General features: G+C 38.2%; 1 long non-coding RNA gene across 1 annotated transcript in view; it reads right to left on the bottom strand.

The window, feature by feature from the left end:
- Positions 1-8,541: 8,541 nt before the first annotated feature.
- The window catches only part of LOC124075674 (uncharacterized), a 109,833-nt gene continuing 97,269 nt past the window's right edge, over positions 8,542-21,105 (bottom strand). Inside the window, exon 5 of the long non-coding RNA XR_009224482.1 lies at positions 8,542-10,348. This is a non-coding gene — a long non-coding RNA (uncharacterized LOC124075674). The remainder of the gene's footprint in view (positions 10,349-21,105) is intronic.

Below are 21,105 nucleotides of genomic sequence, written 5' to 3'. Positions count from 1 at the left end.
CTTGAAACCTTATCCCTGCCTTTGATGTACCCCATTAAATAAACCACTGAAGCCATCTTCTTTTGTCTAGTTCCAGCTCTTGTGTGGACTGGATTTATCAGGGGCTCTGCTTTTAAAAATATATTTCTGACTCTTTGTTTTTGTTCTTCACTAAATATTCTAGACTTTAATTTCTCAAGTGGCTTATACCCTCCTCAGCAGGAAGAAGAACACCCATGAGACACTGGCTGTCTGGGGCACTAAGTATGTGGCAATTGGTGACACTAATAATTTTCTGATAATCCTATGAAAAGGGTACTGCTACATTTGCATTTAATGCAAACCATCTTTCACAAAGAGAATCATTTGCTCTGTGTCACCAGCTAGAAAAGAAGCTAAATTGGAATTCAAATCCACATCTGCATAAATTATTTATGAATTCAAACCTTAGCAAAAAAAATCACAGGGATACTTTTCCCATTTACTGGTGACAATACCCTTGTGTTGGTAAGTACCAAGGAGATAACTAACTTGTTTCCTATAACTACAAAAAGTACAAAAAGGACTTTTGAACCCTGGACAGGAGTCTAAGAGTAAAAAGCTTCCTCTGCCCAGCCCACTCACTCTCCTCACTACTTCAAACCTCTACAGAAACTGGGAACTGAAAATAATAATGAAAGAAGGGAGACAGGACAAACATATTTGAAGGAGAAATAAGAACAGCTTAATATAGTTCTTTGAAAAACTTTATTTGGAGAATTTAAATTTATATATATCTTGGTTTAAAAGCAATCACAACTAAAATCAAAATATTACATTAGCCAGAATCATTTACTGGCATAGAGGAAAGATTTGTTATATATATATATATATATGAAAGGAAATATGAATTATTGCCTTCTTTTTTATTTCCCAACAGCCAGATGCCCAGGGTATTCCATGATGGGTTTCCAATATTACAAAGGTAAAAATCCATGACATTTTACTGAATTTAGAAACTCCATATTCTATGTGCATTCACCTAAGGCTATGAGTCAAATGACAAAATGCATTTTATTCCCAAGTAAGAGCAATCCAGTTGCTCTGACCCACATACATTGTCCTTTTATTCTGTCCTTTCAACAGAGTATAGTGATAAATCTCTTTGCCTATATAGAATCGAGATGAGATTCCTAAACAACAAAGACTGTAATTGTATTAGTTGCACAATGAGTCACCCTATCACTTATATCCTGAATAAATGTGAGATGCATCTGGTGAAATGGAATCCGTGGGCTCCCTTTAATGGCCAAATGTCTCCAAGGACAGAAAAGTGGGAGGAAACAATCCAGCTGCTCAGACTGCAAATCTTTTGTCCTTGAAAGAAAAAAAATTACAAAAGCATCATGAAAAAATAAATAAATGTGAGCACTTTACCTTGGGAAAAGATTAACAAAGCTTAGCTAGAATACTGATGGGTGGACTATTTGTGGGACTATTTATTCCTCACAGGAGGTCTGGCAAGAGTGAATTTTCCTCCATGATGTGTTCCTTAGATTATGATTTTCAAACTTTTTCAAGGCCACTACCTATTTCCATTGCTACTTAAAAAAAAATAAATTTAATGAAATGAATGGAAAGAAGAGGGATATTGCTTATAAGGCACCAAGAAAGAAATAATCAATATATTCTTTAGTATTGAAAACAAAAATATAGCATAAAAATTGTATAAAACAGGGACGTCTCTGCAATATAAAATGCACAGGTAGCTCTGAATGTCCTTGAGAGATCAGCAAATGTCCTTGGGTCATGGAAAAGAGAACTTTCCTAATGACAGAAAGTTAGCTAGCCTAGTGGTTGGAGGAAGAAGGTACTATGAAGAGAAAAAGCATTCCAGTCCCAGAGTTGAAAGGGAGCTTGCAGAAGAGTAACTCAAAATCCCCTGGGGTTGCCCATTCCTTCCTGCTATTCTCACTCCTCCTCAATCTCCCTGGAGTGAGGCAAGAGGGATTCAGTCTAGAACCTCTGAGATGACATTGCTTGCATTAGCCCTCCATGTGTGCCCTGGACAGAAGTTATCTTCACACTAAGTTATCTCCACACTAAATGGACATTAGAAAAGTTGCACCTCTCTGATCATTCATGTTCTCCCTCTGAGAAGGGTGTGGAACACAAGTAAAGGGATTCAGGTTTAGTGTTTTTCCCTATGTTCACAGTTAAGAGAAGAAAGATCATAACCTGCTGGAAAAAGTGACAGGGCCAGCACTGAGGTTAACAGAATAGCTCTGGCAAAGGCTGTAGCAATTGATGGACGTGCACAGAGGTGCATATTTCTGGGATAGCAGAAGAAACAATGGCAGGTAGGCTGAGCAGCATGAAGCAGCAACAGCCAGAGAGGAGGCATGAGGAGAGGGCAAATGGATCAAAGTGGGCAGAGGAAGACATGAGCATCTCACTCTTTTTTTGAGAGGGGCGTACCGGGATTTGAACTCAGGGGCACTCAACCACTGAGCCACATCCCCAGCCCTATTTTGTATTTTATTTAGAGACCAGGTCTCACTGAGTTGCTTAGCACCTTGCCATTGCTGAGGCTGGCTTTGAATTCTTGGTCCTCCTGCCTCAGCCTCCTGAGCGGCTGGGATTACAGGCATGCACCATTGTGCCTAGTGCACCTCACTCTTTAGTATGAGTAAAAATGGGGAAGACATGTGTACAGTGGGTGTTGTGCTGTTGAAATTAGTCACAGAGAAGGCCAGAAACCTTCCGGGATTTTTTTAATAGGAGGACAATCATCATCAGCATCGTAATGAACTTGCTTTGGCCCAGGCATGTGCTTAGCTTTGTTTTGCATGCATTATCTCATTCATCCCCATTACTCCTCTATGCAGCAGATTTTGTACTTCCCTAGCAGAGTATGGTTTTTTTTTTAACAGATGAGGAATGGGGGCTCATTGTAAGGCTAAGCATTTTGCCCAGGATCACACCAGCTGGCACATGGCACAATGAAGACTGATCTGTTTCTCTCCAAAGCTGGATACTATAAACAATGCTGAAGTATCCCCAGCAGCCTTGCTATGGATCTGTCTTTAAATTTTCATGTGTAGTCATATTTGTTCATCAACTCATTCATGAACCAAATATTTCTGAAGACCTACTATGTGCTATGCCCACAACTCAGCACTGAAGAAACATTTGTGAACAAAAATTACCATAGTCCCAGCTCATTCGGAGCTTACAGTATAGTAGACATGACAGGCATTATTCTAATGATTATATAAATAAATGTGGAATTACAATGCTGATAAATGTTATGAAGACTAGAAAGCAGAAAACAGGGGCATTTGCTAAGTCTGATGCTTCTCTGCAAAAGGTGGTAGTGAGTTAACAATAGAAAAAGAATTCAAAGATAACAAAATAAAATGTGGTGTTGGGAACAGTATTTCACCTTATACTAAATCCTTATGGATGAGAGAGAGAAAAGACAAATGTTTTTGAAGGAAATAATATAAAAGAATGTGATATTATTGTGGCCCTGGAAAGAGATAAAGAGGCTCTGAAGAATTTTGGTTTTTTTAAATTTTGGTCTAAAAAAAATAGTACAGTCTTGCATGTGTTTAAATGTTAAGTGAAGATAATAGCAAACACATATCTTGGTTATATGTTCTTTATGCAAACATTTGTATATGCTTTACATATATTACTCATTTAATTTGAGAAACAAGTAATCTTATTATCCTAATAAGCCTTTGAGAAACAAGTAATCTTATTATCCTAATTTTATAGCTAAGGAAATGGAAGCATAGACTTTAAATAAGGGGTATATATTCCCCAAAGATAAACTTAAAATAACCCTTTTTACTCTAAACTTTAAGAACCTCACCCCTCCACAGGTGCAAAGGCCTATCCACAAGTATGGCTGTATGCTGGACCGGTAGTCAGTGACGGGTATGATCCAATTGCAGTGGTACCAACCTAAGACAGGAGGCTGACGCCTAGAGGTCAGTTCATCCGATGACGGTAAGGACCATATGTTGAATTGGACTGCCTAACAGGCACGGTCCCTAAGCCACATGCTTGTTGTTTAAACAGAGAGGGGGAGATACAGAAGGTTGTATATGTCCTTCTGCTAATTGTTGTTTGACCAGGTCATGGGCTGCTTGTATCTTTTCTTTAGTCAGGGGCCACTGAGGAACCCATACAGGTCTTTCTGATTTCCAAGTAATTTTTATTGTCTCAGTGGCCCTTTCTGAAAATCCAATCCATGTCTTTCTGTTCCTTGATCTATTTGTATTGGTGCTGCTATACCTTGTTCTTGTTTTTCTAATCTTTTTCCTTTCCTAAAACCTTGTCTAGTCATAATAGTGGGTGCATTTTGGTTGATGTTATTTGTTAATGTCAAACCTAATTGATCTAGGACATCTCGTCCCCATAAATTTATAGGAAGATGATCCAATACATATGGCTGTATAGTTCCTTCACATCCTTCAGGATCCTTCCAATCTAATACCATTGCACTTCTATGGGGATTAGTCGCCACTCCTAGGCCTCGAAGCGTTTGAGTGGCTTGTTGTAATGGCCAATGTTTAATGCCGCAGTCTGGCTGGGCACAATCAGGAGCCACTTGTCAAAAGAAACTAACTTTATTTTTAGAACCACACACGCCAAACAAAATAGCCTCTCAGGAAAAACCCTCAGAGCCTCAACTGCCACCACCGGCTTTCCACAAGCCTCTCTCTCCCCCACCAGCTTCTCTCCACCTCCCACAATCCTCCTGCTCTTGAGGCCGATTGGCTGGGTCACATGGGCGGAGCCAAAAAAGTCCCCCAATGAGCAGCTCCGTGGTCTGAAAGGGCAGGGAAACAGCCCAATGAGCATCACCGCAGAGGAGCCAATCAGCTAGATGTTGCTGGGGCCGAGGAGCCAATCAGCTAGATGTTGCTGAGGCCGCTGTGAGCCAATCATCAGCCAGCAGCTGGAAGTTTGCTGGCAGCTGGAAGTTTGCTGGGGCCCCTTTGGCTGTAGCTCTCAACATCTCCCCCTCTCTGTTTAAACAACAAGCATGTGGCTTAGGGACCGTGCCTGTTAGGCAGTCCAATTCAACATATGGTCCTTACCGTCATCGGATGAACTGACCTCTAGGCGTCAGCCTCCTGTCTTAGGTTGGTACCACTGCAATTGGATCATACCCGTCACTGACTACCGGTCCAGCATACAGCCATACTTGTGGATAGGCCTTTGCACCTGTGGGGGGGGTGAGGTTCTTTGCCTCACCTCTGTTGGCCCCCAAATTTTAGACCATCACTAGTAGAGGAGGATGCAAAATGCCATGACATTAAGCCAATTGAGGGCTCCTTTGAAAAATTGTACCACCGGTGACACCATCAGCAAAAATACTCCAGCACTACCACAATTCGCTGTACCAACAGATAGTTCACAATGCATACAGGTGAGCTCACAATGTGTCCAGGCAAGTTCTGCAAGCAGTTCAGTGAAGGCTATTGTAGAAGCTGTAGATTGGTTTTATCTTTGACTTCACTAGCACTGGGATGAAGATAGGAATTCTGGCAATAATGGCTAAAGAAAAAATTATGTAACATTACAGAAGGCACTAAAAGAAAACAATTTTCTTAACAATTTACATTATCTTTAAGAGAATTATTAAATATAATGAAAAGGAAAGGTGAAAGTAAACAAACAGATCTGTTAACCTTCTTTTTTGTTTACATATTAAAACAATCCTCAACAGTTGTTTACCCAATTTAAATTAAACCATATAAATCACGTGAAAAAAAAATTTTTTGGATCCATTTTATCATGAGCGCTCATCATATATGATATATGGACATACGTACATTCAAACATATAACACAAAACACAAGTGTGCACACATAATATAATACATACAACACATAACATTATAGTAAAGGCCTTATAACTTTTTACAGGTGAAATCTCCATTGCAATGTTTAAAAACTCTATAGTCAAAAAAGAGAACTGATCAGCAAAACATTAACCTAGGTCTGTATGAGCTCAAAAAACAAAATAGAACTTCATGATATGACAAAGGGCAATAATAAAATAGATATTGAAAAAAGCATCCTGGTTCTGTTGCAGATGTAAGAATAGCCAAACTGGAGTTTTGGATATCAGTTGTTATGGATTTGAGCCAAATCATCTTCTTTTTGGTCTGTAGAAATCGCTTTAGTTAATCTTTCTGGAATCCAAATCGGCTGCTGTTCTCCCTGTGGAAACACACAAACAGACCCCCGACTCCAGACAATTACTGGGTCAGGACCTTTCCATTGTCCTGTTAGAATATCCTTCCAAAGTACCTTGGGCTTATGTACATTTTTTGGACACATATGCCTTTCCGCAGCACTAAGTCCTGATGAATCCAAATTTAAAAAGTTTAGAGTAAAAAGGGTTATTTTAAGTTTATCTTTGGGGAATATATACCCCTTCCCAATTCCTTCTTTTTGCTTTAATAAGTACATTTTAATAGTTTGATGAGCTCTTTCAACTATGCCTTGTCCCTGTGGATTGTATGGGATTCCTGTTATATGAGTAATGCCAAATGTTGAGCAAAATTGTTTAAAAGAGGTAGAAGTATAACCAGGGGCATTATCTGTTTTTAACTGTTTTGGAACACCCACAGTGGCAAAATTTTGTAAGCAATGAGCTATAACATCTTTAGTTTTTTCTCCGGCATGAAGGGAGCCCATCAAAAATCCAGAAGAAGTATCAACTATAACATGCAAATATTTTAATTTTCCAAATTCTGGCAAGTGTGTGACGTCCATCTGCCAAATATGGTTAGGTATCAATCCTCTAGGATTGACTCCAAGATTAACTTGTGGTAAAAAGGTCACACAATTTTGACATTGTTTTATTATTTGTCTAGCTTGTTCCTTAGTTATTTTAAAGTGCTTTTGTAAAGTATTAGCATTGACATGGAACTTTTTATGAAAATTTATAGCTTCTTCTAGTGTAGAGAAAATATGTATGTCATGTGTAGTTTTATCTGCTAAATCATTGCCCAAACTAAGGGCTCCAGGCAATCCTGTATGTGCCCTGATATGTCCTATAAAGAATGGATCTTTTCTGTCCCAGATTAGACTTTGTATAGTGGAAAGCAAAGAGAAAACAGTAGAAGAAGGGGAAATCCTACCAGCATCTTCAAGAGATACTATAGCATTAACTACATACTGACTATCAGAAAATAAATTAAATACAGAATCTTTAAACATCACAAAAGCTTGTAAAACTGCATTAAGCTCTACCTTTTGAGCTGATTGTTTGGGTACTAAAAATGTAAAAGTTTGATCAGGGGTAACTACTGCTGCTGTACCATTATTTGACCCATCAGTGAATATATTTGGAGCATTCATGATAGGTGTTTTCCTTGTCATTTTTGGAAAAATTACAGGATGCAATGACCAAAAAGACAATAAAGGATTAGATGGTAAGTGGTTATCAAATGAAACATTAGATTTGCACATGATTATTGCCCAAGTATTTAACTCATTAGCTAACTCATCAATTTGATTCATAGTATATGGAGTAATAATTTTATTGGGAGAAATTCCAAACACTCCCTTTGCTGCTTTTATTCCTTTGAGTATTAATTGTCCTACAGCCTCAGGATACCTAGTAAGAATAGTGTTAGGAGAATAAGATAAATGTATCCATAATAATGGACCTTCTTGCCAAAATACTCATGTAGGAATATTTTTTGTTGGTAGTACAATAAATAATAAAGGCAAACTTATATCAATTCTATCCAAATGCATATTTTCCATATATGTTTCAATGATTTTTAATGCCTTTCTTGCTTCAGGCGTTAACATTCGGGGTGAATTTGGATCTGATGGACCTTTTAGGATATCAAATAAAGGTCCCAACTCTCCTGTTGGTATACCTAAATAAGGCCTTATCCAATTTATGTCTCCTAATAACTTTTGAAAGTCATTAAGTGATTTGAGTTGATCTACTCGTATTTGAATTTTTGGTGGACGGACCATGGTTGAGGATAATAGAACTCCTAAATAATTAATTGGAAAATTTAATTGTACTTTATCTATTGCTATCTCTAGATTATAATTTTTTAATAAGTTTGTAAGTGTGGCATAACATTCTAGCAATGTGTTTTTATCTTTGTGTGCTAATAATACATCATCCATATAGTGAAATATTTGTAGTTCAGGATTTTGATTTGTAAGTGGCTGGATTACTTTGTTAACATAAATTTGACACATAGTTGGGCTGTTAGCCATCCCTTGAGGGAGTACTTTCCATTCATATCTCTGATCAGGACCTTCATGATTCAGTGCAGGGATAGTAAATGCAAAACGTGGACTATCCTCAGGATGAATTGGAATTGAAAAAAAACAATCTTTAATATCTATAACTAAAACATACCAGGTTTTTGGCAAAGCAGACAACTGAGGAATCCCTGATTGAGCAGGTCCCATAATAACCATCTCATTATTAATGGCTCTTAAATCTTGCAATAATCTCCATTTACCAGATTTCTTTTTGATGACAAAAATGGGAGTATTATGGGGATTGCTCAGCAAAAAAGGGTCATAGCTTCAGGATCCTTGATTTTAACAAATAAGAAACCCTTCTCTGTTTCCTACGGAGAAAGGGATTAATGCATTACAGAAAACATGGTAAACAGGTTAAGGTGGTGGTCCCTAAATACCAGTGTACATGAGAAGCCACAAGTATGCTCATTAGAATTCAGATTCTCCTGCCCTACTTACCTCCTAGGTTTCTGAATTAATAGGTCTAGCTTTTTTTTTTTTAAACCACACACAATCCAGGTAATCCTATTGGGTACTTTAGGGACAAAACTTTTAGAAATACTGCTGTACTGGAACAACGGGAAAGGAGAGGAGCATGAGTGCAGAGATAGATAGATTGACATGGTTGATAAGTGAGATTGTGAGGTTTCTTCCTATAACTTCTGTTTGTTCTGTGAAATAAAATGTAACATATATAAGTCCTAAAAGACAAACCTGGTGTCATCTAAAAGACTCATAAACCATGAAGGAGTGAGAATAAACCAACTCTGGCTTTAAGAACCATGCCCTATGGGACTGCTGAGTTACTTCTCCACTCTTGCCCCAGTGGTGGTTCAAGAAGGTCTTATGTCTGTGCTTTGAGCAATTGCAGGAAGAAGTGTATTTCCTAAAAGAGCGACAGGAAGTCCAGGTGAATGAGGAAGGAATTGATGAAATGTGGAAATCAACTAAGTCGCCAAGGGTGCTGCAGGCTAGCAGCCCTGTACAAGGAAGCCAGCAAGATCCAGAAGAGGAAAAGATGTATTTATGGCTGAAAGGGAAGTACACAGGAGATTTGGTTTATTTACAGTGTCCTTGTGTTTGCAATGGGCATTGTTTAAAACTTCTTTTATCCCAGAATTATTTCCCAGAACTTCCTACCAGCCTCCCAGAACATTGAGATTTACGTCTGAAAAACCTGTGCACAACGGGGAACATCTGTGGTCTTCAACTTAGTAGCTAATGGCCTTTCCTTCACTCTGACATCACGAGAGACCACAAGCCAACATGCTATAAGCATGTAACCAGCTGTAGGGAAAACATTATCCGGGAATATTGCCCAATTCCTAAGTGTTCAGCTATGAGAGGAAAAAAACTTATTTAATGGAAATATCAAAAATGGACTCAGTCTTTCATAGGTCATTCTAATTGCCTATTTCAGTCCCTCCTACATAGCAAATCTACAACCGAAGTAAGAATTGAAATCCAAGCAACTGTCAACTGTCTATGCATTTAGCAATTTATGATCCACAGGTAACATAAATGCTGTATTTAGCTAAAAAATCTTACTGTCTCCTTCTACTCATCCATAAGAAACTTGCTGGCACCTTTCACTAGGGAAAAATGCTTTCCTTGGTTTAACCTTGTCTTCCTTCAGGCTGTTACCATGAACTATATTAGTCAACCATCCATTGTGAAGACTAGAAGTAGAAGGGATACCTCCTACCCTATGAAATTGAACTAGGTACAAAATTCAGCATCTCCACCTCCACCTCCACCTCTCCAGGAGTTTGAGGGAAAAGCATGTCATTCACTTACTAAACTGAACTGGAAGCAGAAAACTTCTCTTGATATCTAGGGGAAAATGTTCATGAACTCAGGCCAAGCCAAAGCTGTCTTTCCCAGCCTTATGGGCAGCAAGCCCACCCCTTCGGAAGTGCCTCAGACAGGACTCTGTTGTGTTACTCCAGCAAGGAAGCTTCCTGTAGGTCTTCTGTCTCCTGCCTTGCAACCCTGAGAATAGCCGGAGCTCCGTCATCTGTCCTCCTCATCCTGTCAGAAAGACGAGTCAGGGAATTCCCACTTAAACAACCTCAGCAGAGTTGCTGGAGAAACAGAAGGAAAAAGGAAATATAAGAACATCCAAAGGGTTGTGGAATATACACACAAAGTAGACAATGTATATATACATAAATCACAGATACATATAAAGTAAGTGAAATATATACTATAAATATGCACACATGTGTATATATGTGTGTGTGTGTGTGTGTGTATGCATTTTATTTGTTTGTTTTAGTCAACTTTTCTTTCCTTGCTATGACCAAAATATCTGACAAGAATAATTTAGAGGATGAAATTTTTGGGTCACGGTTTCAGACAGTCAGTCCATGGGTGGCCAACTTCGCTGCTTTGAGTCTGACGTAAGGCAGAACATGATGGCGGAAGGGCACAGCAGAGGAAATCTATTCAGTTCATGACAGCCAGGACACAGAGAGAGAGCTCTGCACACCAGGAACAAATTATGAACTCCAAAAGCATGCCCCCAGTGACCTACTTTCTCCATGCACACCCTGATTGTCTCTACTTACCATCTAGTTAATCCACATCAATGGATTAATCCAGTGACTTGGTTAAAACTCTCATTACCTAATCATTTTATCATTGGACATTCTTGCATTAACTCACACATAAGTTTTTGGGGAACACTTTATACTAAATCATAACAATATTATAGGCATGTATTTGTTTATTTATATATTTATTACTTATATATTTATATACACGAGTAAACAAAATGTTGCCCTCTTTTCCTTCCAATATATATTGGCTCAGATTTCACAGTACCTTGGAGCATAGCCAAAAGACTCAAGACAACTAAAATTAAAGACAGAAGCAGATTTCCAGCAGGATGGGTGGCTGTTGTGGACACTTGATTTGCCAGGCCAGGCTTGAAAGCTGATCCAGGCTGTGGTAGATAGAGCCTGAGGAAAGAAATGTGTGGCAGCAGCTTCCCCAATATCCTACCATCTCCAAACATACAAGTTCAACTCACTCTGTTCTCTTATTCGTCCTCCAAATGGGAAGAAACATTTCTGGGGAGACATCTGTTTTAGCTCCCGGATGCCCTCAGAACACCCAGAGCAGCCGAGGACCTGCCTGCCTCGAGGTGGTTAGAGTGGGGAGGTATATGCCAGCAACCACTTGGGTGGCAGGCAGTTCCTTCTGTGCCCAAGGGCACTTGGCCTTTGAAGTTTGAAAAAACTTCAACCGTGGCACATTCATTACCATACACTTTGATTCTTTAAGACATTGAAATATGAAAATATAAACTTCTCTCCCTGAAGGAAAAGGGAGAGCAAAGAAGAATATACAAAAATGTGCACATTTTCCTGTCACCATAAATAATCCCCCAATCATCACAGCAGTCTCTGTATGTAAATTACTACAGGCCTCTTGCTGAACTGAGAAAACACTTTGTTTTCTTTATGGCAAAAACATTACTAATGCAATTGCATTTGTGAAGTCTAAGCCTCCTTAGGCGACCAAAACAGTTCCTTTTTGAAAAACTGCAGAATGGCATCACTTATCCTAAAGCAAACAGGACTAGCACACCTTGTTTTTCAATAATCAACAATAACCAGCTGCTATTGTTACTTTCTGGCTCAGAGGAACCCAATCTGGCTTCATCCTTACTGGCTTGACTACTGTCTGGCTTTTGAAACACACACTTAACTACATACAAAAATCACCAATGCAAATCACTGGTATTTCAGCAGTTCTAAACCAGGAGGCTCTCCCTTGGGATTGTGTGTTAGCAACTCAATCTGACATTACTGAAGCCAGCTCTGAAAATAGAGAACATAAAGGTCCTTTGCTGGAATGCTCACAAATGCCTGCAACTAGCATTTGAGACTCAGCGATCCACCCCCATCTGCCTTTCTAGACATCACACTCATTTCTGGAAACCAGGTACTCTCATCTAGTCATGTCAAACTGCCTCTGGCCTCCTATTCAGCATGAACTTACTGCCCCCTTGCTGTTCTTGATTTGAACATTAGGATTTGAACCCCTTTCAAAGAACCTAGCTCCTTGAGCTGCTTAGAATTGGACCTCTGGGTTCTCCTTTCTCTGAGTTCTATTGTGCTCTCTCGTGCATACAATTAATTGGCCCTTCAAACTATTCCATTCCCTAATTGTTAACATCAAACAAGAAATTGTTTCCCCACATATATGTAAACAAATATGTATGCCAAATTAAAAGTATTATAGTGGTCTGAAAAAAATAAATCATGTTAATGGACCAAGACAGACAAAAGGTGGGAGGGAAATTACAGATGGGGGATCTGGGTAGATATCTTTGAAATGAACGAAGAAGCCAACCTGACAAAGGGCTCAGGAGAGGGAATGAGGAGAATTCTAGCCCCCAATTAAAAGGCCCAAGAGGAAACCAGCCAGTAGGTCAGCAGCAAAAAGGAAAATAGAACAGAATAGAGAAAGTCATAATGATGAGTTCAGAAAGGAAGCCAGTGGCAGATGCTGGGGTTCATATTATCTGGTTAAGGAGTTGAGTTTCATTCTAAGTGCACTGGAAAGCTTTGGAGGACTTTGATCAAGTTTATGTTCTTAAAAGGCGATTCCAGGTGAAAGGTGAAAGAGGCTCACCCTGGAGTGGTAGAAGTGAGGGCAAAGAGAAGTCATTGGAGGAGAAACATTCTGAAGGTAGAGTTGGGAATTTTCGATGATGGATTAAATATAAGTTATAAGGCAAAGTGAAGAATCAAGAATTACTGCTAGATTTTGGGCCTAAACAATGGGATGTCAGATAACCTGGGTGAGCTAGTGTTTCTATTACATCCCAGTAAATAAGGCATTATTATTATCACATATTAAATACCAATGAATTATGTATGTTTTAGCCATTATTTCTAATTGTTAGATCAGCCCATCAAACAGGTATTGTGATCAGAACTTAATAAATACAATTTGCCTCAAAAATTTAATCTGCCCAGAATCATAGGATTAAGCCTGGCTTCAACCCACAGTCAGCAGGACCCTCACATCTACACTGACTTCATTCAGCTACATTAACATCACTTGTCCATCAATGACGAGACGTGCATCCACGTTGGGGTTCATTCTACAACAGCACAGGCACAGACATGAGACTAGGGAGAATGCACAGGTTTTGTTTCTTTACACACTTCTGAGAATTAGTTTTGGTTTTTTATATTATTGGGGCCTTTTGTTTTATCTTACAGAAGGAAGACTGAAGACTTTAAAATCAGGTCTGGAAAAAAAAAACAGTATCCTACACCTTAATAGTGGTACAGCCTTCACCAAGTTTCTTAGCTGATATTAATGCTAATTTCCTGGTTTACAAAGTGTGTACAACAATATTTACTACAGAGGAAGGTACAAAGATTAAATAAGAGATCCAGGAAGCATTTAACGCAATGTTTGGCAAGTAGAAAACTCTCAGTAAATAAATGGTTATCTATTTTTAGTGGTAGCTTCCAAGAGTGGGCACCAAGACACCAACAATTATCCGAGTCAGTATTTTATTATCTGTAATTTACTTCTGTCTCACTTGGTGAAACAACTCAGATGAAAGAGAAAGTGACTTGCCTAATAGCCAAGATAAATTAGAGTCAGAACAAGAATTCTCATTTCCCAAGTCCCTGAACACATCCACTAAATCACCCAAGTCTCTCGGATATCATGTATTTTTTAAACTGCTACCCAATTGATTGCTCCCAGATTCTGGAGGCATCCAAATCACATCTGAGACAGACTAGCCATTCAAATAAATAAACCATAAAATCATGTAATCATGTTCAAGGAAGACTCCTAAATCAAATTTCTATTAAGAATATACACTAAGGAAAAAATCTATTGTCGATAGAAAAATTTGTCAATATGACTTTAGGAGTTATTTTCATTCGGAAGATCTACAATCCACTAATCTATGTGTATTAAAAGAAATACATTTTCTCATCTACCCCATCAAGTCACATGATTTATGGAATTTTGAAATCTACAACCAGAGATCCCTTCTCCATGAGGTTCAAACATTTCCTTTGGGGAAACTACTAGAATGGGAAACTACTATAATGGTCAATTGATTATCAAAATCATCTGAACAGTTTAGTAAAAACTATCCATTTCTCCATCTACAAGTTCTTGAAGATGCTGATCCAATAAGTCTGGGGTGGAGGGTCTAAGGAATAAATATTTTTAAAAAACTGTCCATTAGCAATCAGAGAAATACAGATCAAAGTCACAATGAGATACAACTTTATATCCATTAGGAGAGCTATGATCTAAAGGACAAGTGGTGGTGAGGATGTAGTGAAGCTGGAATCCTCATATATTGCTAGTGGAAATGTAAGATGGTACAGCATCTTTGGAAGACAATCTGGTAGTTCCTTGGAAAGATAAACATAGAGTTACCATCTAACACAGTGATTCCACTCTTAGGACCATGCCCAATAAAACTGAAAACACATATCCAAACAAAGGCGCATATACAAATATTCACAATAGCATTTCTCATAATAGCATCCCTCCCCCCCAAAAAAAGTAAAAACAACCCAAATGTCTTTTGGATAAATAAAATGTTATCTGTACATACAATGAAACAGTATTTGTCCATAAAAAGTAATGAAGTACTGATATATAAAATGAATGAAAACATTGTCTAAGTAAAAAATAAAAAGCCAGTTACAAAATATCAGAGTTTTATTTACATGAAATTGCCAGATTGGGCCAATCTATAGAGATATAAAGTGAATTAGTGGTTGCCTAAGCTTGAGGGATAGGGGGAAGGGAGGTTGGAAGGAATGAAAGAATATACTGCTAAGTGGTACAAGGTTTTTCATGGGGGTGATTAAAATATTCTACCATTGGTTACAGTGATGTTTGCACAACTCGGTGAATGTGCTAAAGCTGTTAAACTGTATAATTTAAAGAGTGAGTTGTATGATATATGAATTCTATTTATTTAAGCTGTAATTTTTAAAAAAAAAAAAAAGCTTCATAGGTAATTTTGATGTGCAGATAGGTTTAATAAACCACTGTTTCAAGTCCTTGCTACACAAAGTATGGACCATGATCCATCAGTGGCAGCATCCCTGAGAGCTTGTTGGAAATGCTTGTTGGAAATGAGATACTTCTCAGAGCTGAGATAGATGAGATTCTACATTTTAACAAAAACCCAGGGTGATGGGTGTGCACATTAAAGTTTGAGAAGCACCACTCTAAGGTCTTATTTAGAGCCTTCTCAGAACATATCTACTCAATACTAGATACTCAAACTACAGACTTGGGGCTTCTTACTGCCTAAACTGGATTAGCATGCTAGCAAACATCAATGGTACATTCAACTGTAGGAAAATTTATCAAAACAATCTTGGAGAAAATCCCAAAGTGGAAACCTTCATAAGTAAATCTCCTTGGTATAACAGGAGTTTCAAATAGTGTTGCTAGAGTCTCCCTGGAGAACATGAAGGTGTTTTGGATGCTAGTGGAGAGAAGACGACTCTTAACCCCATAGTCAATCAGAGCAGAGGCAGAGAGGTTGGTATAGGTAATCAGAGTGAGGATAAAGGTGAACAGTTGTACAATCTGACATATAACTTAAGTCTCTTTTCTCAATTTTGGTTGGCCTTTTGTCTCCATGAAAAAAAAAATATGTGATTTTACACTGTCACAAAAAAAATTGTGATTTTCCTTTCACAATCTGTCACTCATTTCACATGTTTTATCATATCTACAGCAGTTAAGGTGCTTTTTTAAAAAGTGTAATTCTGCATTGCTGAGATGTTATGCTGGCCTCTAGGGACTCTTTTCCAGTGGCTAGGTACAAGCTGTTCACTTGACATTCCAATTCACAACACAGGGTCAATTTACCTCAAATATAAGCTGTCTGCATACACACAAAATGTTAAAAGCCAAAAAACATTTTGGTAAGAGACACTTTTCATGTTCTTATGCTATTCAAAGTGGCTGGCTTCTACAACAGTGATCAGACAAACAGCTTATAGACCAACTTAGCGGACCTTTCATAAATGCCCTTTTATAGTTTGTGCAAGCTATTTGAGTAAATCATGCCTTAGTGTCCTCTTTTCTAAATTAGTATAATAGCATCATAAAGTTGTTGTATGGAAAAATGACATAATGCACATAAAGTACTTCATATACTTTTTAAAACATAAGCAGTTCTCAACAATGTTAGCTATTATCATCATCGATTGTCATCAGATTCTTAAACCAGGATATAAGCCATGTTTGACAGCATATTTGCTTTTAAAAGAGTTTTTTAAATGGTACACTATGTTTACAGTAAAAATTGACTATCTATAAAACTCAATGGAATCAAGTATAGTTCTATATGGTGTCAGGATGTCTGAAAACCTGAGCTGAAAGCATGTACCAGGAAAGAGAATAGTGACCATATCAATAGGACAAAATATTTATCAGTAAAAATGATTGATAAGGGTTGAATTGTGACCCTCAAAACTCATTGTGAAGACTGAACACCTAGTACTCCAGTGACCTTATTTGAAAATAGCTGTTGCTCATGTGCTTAGTTAGATTAAGATGAGCTTGTTCTAATGTAGAGAGGCTCTAACCCAATAAAACTGGTAAGCTTTATAAAAAGGGAAAACTGGGCCAGAGATACACACAGGAAGAACATACCACATTAAGATGAAGGTTGAGATCTGGATGACACTTTTACATGCCAAGGAATGCCAAAGATTGTAGCAAACCACCAGAAGTTGGGGAAAGTATGAAATAGACTCTTTCATAGCTATCAGAAGGAACCAACTGTGCTAATACTTGACCTTGGACTTCTAGCCTCAAAAGCTATGAGACAATAAAGTTCTGTTGTTTAAGCCACCCAATTCATAGTCCTGTGTTATGAAACACTAGTGAACTAACAAATTGCCAAATGCATGGCTTGGTAGTAAATAAGGCAGGTCAATTTCTCTCTATCTTTAGCATTATTTCAAATTACTTAGAGGATCACAACTACTGTTGCTACTAATACAGATTAGCATACCTTACCTGAAAAACTGTAATGTCTAAAATCCAAATTTTTTTGAATGGTAACATGATGCCAATATGATGCCACAAGTGGAAAATTCCACATCTGACCTTGTGTGACATGTAGAGTCATATTCAGCACACAGAAAAGTACTGTATAAAATTTCTTTAAAGCTATAAGTTATATATGAAACATTAACAAATTTCATATTTAAACTTGGGTCCAACCCCCAAGATATCTCATTATGTATATGCAAACATTTCAAAATCAAAAAGGAAAAAAAAACAAAACAGAAAACCAAAACACTTCTGGTCCCAAGCATTTTGAATAAGGTATACTTAGCCTGTAATAATAATATTATTGTTAATTATATTTTAAGAAATTCTAGTAAGAAAGTGGAGATTAAAAAAAGGAAAAATCTTTTGGGGAGAAATGAGTTCTCATAAAGACAAGTAAAATTGAACTATTTATTATCACAGACTAGAAATTTTCAAGATTATTACAGTAACTACCCAAGGAGAGGGAGTAAGAAAATAAGCCCTTCTTAAGAATATGATTACATACATAGACAATCACCACTGGTAACTTGTGCACTAAACCTACATTTTATAAAAAGTAAAAATAATGGGGATCAACGAGCAAGAAAGACTGAGGGTTGTTTTTTTTAGTCAGGAAACCACCGTGTTCTTAACATTCATTTAGATACAAGATGTGTCTGGGTAATAAATAGGTAAATATTCATAAATTTCCTTAATATCTAGGTTTCTTGAGCCACAGCAGAGCCCTGGATTCATCACATCACAATTAGTGAAATATTACAAATTCTCCCAAATATTGAGCGCTATCTAGATTCTCTTGGATTACGCAAGAAAATACATGAAGAATATTCAATGAAAGTTAACAAATTCTGAAGAAAAATAGGCAACAACAACAAAAGTTCTTCATCAAGTAACACAAAATATTTTTTTTATTTATATATGACAGCGGAATGCATTACAATTCTTATTACACATAGAGAACACAATTTTTCATATCTCTGGTTGTATACAAAGTATATTCACACCACTTTGGTCTTCACACATGTACTTTGGGTAATAATGTCCATCACATTCCACCATCATTTCTAACCCCATGTCCCCCCCCTTCTCCTCCACCCCCTCTGCCCTATCCAGAGTTCATCTATTCCTCCCATGCTCCCCCTCCCTACCCTACTATGAATCAGCCTCTTTATATCAGAGAAAACATTCGGCATTTCGTATGGGGGATTGGCTAACTTCACTTAGCATTATCTTCTCTAACTCCATCCATTTACCTACAAATGAAAGGAAGTGGATATAAAGTGATTCAGGGGTGGTGTCATCCAGTTTCCAGCTTTGCCTGGAGCGCCCTCTTCAGGGAACACCAGTTATGGAGAAATCCCAGATTTTGCTCAGTTTGTGCGCCTTTTATCCAGGAGCTCCATGGTTCTGGGAGGAAGGGACCATACAAGAACCATGGAAGACATGAACTCTAAACTTGACCTGAGTAAATGAACACTGGGAAAATATGTGGGCTTCCCTTTTCTCCCCAGCTATAACTGAGAGTTCTGATGAACCCACCTGATCAGAGATATAAAAGGCTCAGTCACCCGATTGATCTAGGGTTGGTTCCTGGTTCTGTCATTTAACGATACATGACCTTGAGCAACTTAAATTCAAGTTCTCCATTTTCCTATCAATAAAATGAGGATAATAATAACTAAATAACTGTTACCTCAAAGGGTGTTTATTCATTCAACAAATACTTATTCTAGTGCTTATTTTGTGCTGGCCTAAGTTCAAGGTTCTGGGAATATAGCCATAGAAAAAGCAGAAAAAAACCTCTGCCCTTGTGAAATTTATATTCCAGTTTCAGACACAGTGCACAGTGGCTTGCAACACAGCCTGAAACTATTGTAGAATCTTCTTTTGCTCAAAACTAGCAGCTTTTTGGGGTCAGTTGGTAAATGAGCTGGAAAATTCACCCAAGGGATAAAAATGTTGCCTCTAAAATCTAAAGAGGACTATGCTGAGTCTCCTTTTTGGTTTTAAAATGGACTATATGTAACAATTTACCCTTTACTAGGGATATCTTGACATGTCTCGCACCATTGGACACAGAAATTTTAATTAGATGGGAGACCCCAAATTTTGTAGAATTTATTTCCCACCCTCTGGCAGGCAAATGTCTTTCCATAGGGGTCAGGGTTACTTTGTGCTCACCAGATCCATTTAACATACTATCCTCAATAAAATGAACCAGTGTGCTGGATTTAGACAGCATGTGACATTGAGATGCCTGTTTAATAACAGATGAGAAAAAGGTTCTTAATACAGTTCTATGTTAGAGCTTATCCTCAACAAGTGTTACTTATTTTTACATTAAAAATCAAATTGATCTTGCACATAGGATGCTAGACAGGGACCAGCAGAGATACAGTAAAGTTATTCAGGGAATCAACTTCTACAAACCACTCCAGATTTTCCTTCCCTTATCTATCATCAACTTGTGGTTTTCACAAAGATAGGAATAAACGTCTTACGCTACAACCCAATAAACATTGCTCAAATTAAAGCACCACTTAATTGCATCTCAGCAATGCTCCCTTGTGACCACCCCATGAGGCTTAATGAATAATTCATCAGCTCCCTGGGGTGCTTTCCTTTCCACTGCTCAGAAGAAAAAATACTGAGGTGTGTGCTTTTCAGACTCCCACCTTTGTTAAGCATGCCAGTGGCTTTCTAGCAGAAGTAGATGCCTGGGAGTGACAGAGGGATGGAGGTAGGTGTGGGTTCCCTTAACCTGCTTAAGCCTGAGCCCAGACCTTCCCCCCAGACCCTACCTATCTTAGCTCAGAAAGACTGTTGGGAGGCCTCTGTCCTCCATTCACAAATCAGCACCCCCCCCCCATCTCTGGGGCTCCAGCTGCTTTCTGGGCATCCCTTTAAGTAGATGTATGGACCTCAAAATAGAAGGGCTGTGGGGTAGCAGGGATTTTTCTCAAGCGAGCCTCACAGCAGGCAAGGGACTGGGGTCTTGGAATCCCAGGTTACTGCCCCAGAGGATCTCATCACAGTGGCAGCCAGAAGCCTCCCTCCCAGGGGCTAACTGGGCCAGAGAATCATAGAAGAACCTCTTTCTATCTGTGCATTGCGACATCACCTGTTTGGCAGCAGCACAAATGAGAGGCATATATCCACCTGATTTATGCCTTCTTTACTGTTTCCATTAAAGAAGAAGGAATTCGTTCCTCTGGGACATCCTCCACATTCAAGAAAGAAGGCTTTGAACTTGCCTATGGGACCCCAAATGTGCCCCAGATGGAGGATTCAGACTGCCTCTTCACACCATACCCTGCCTATGCCTTTGTATTAAAACCATAGTAATATCTCTCATTCCACAAGGTTAACCTATAAGAATTATCCATGAGATAAATATGATTACCACCATTTTACAGATGAGGACACTGAGACTTACCCAGGTGAGCCACCCTGCCTGAGGCTGGGTAACTAGAAAGCAATGAGACTGGCACTGGAACTCAGGTAATCCAGTTCCAGAACCAGAACACTCAAATTTCCCTATTTCCACACTGACCTCTTTTATCAATTTATGTGCTCTCTTTCCAATATATTTATTTATTTTGTCATACTAACCTCTCATATTTGTTTTATTTATTTTTCCACATTTTAGTTAGTGCATTATAATTATACATAATAGTGGGATTTATTATTATTTATATGCATATGATATAATAATACAATTTGGTTAATATCATTCCCCAGTATTTCTCCTTTC

This window comes from Marmota monax, unplaced genomic scaffold, assembly GCF_021218885.2.
Source record: "Marmota monax isolate L192 unplaced genomic scaffold, Marmota_monax_Labrador192_F-V1.1 WCK01_AAM20220418_F8-fsc00036, whole genome shotgun sequence".
Lineage (NCBI taxonomy): Eukaryota > Metazoa > Chordata > Mammalia > Rodentia > Sciuridae > Marmota > Marmota monax.
The sequence above is the reverse complement of the archived record's forward strand: the minus strand, read 5'-3'. Positions and strand labels throughout refer to the sequence as shown.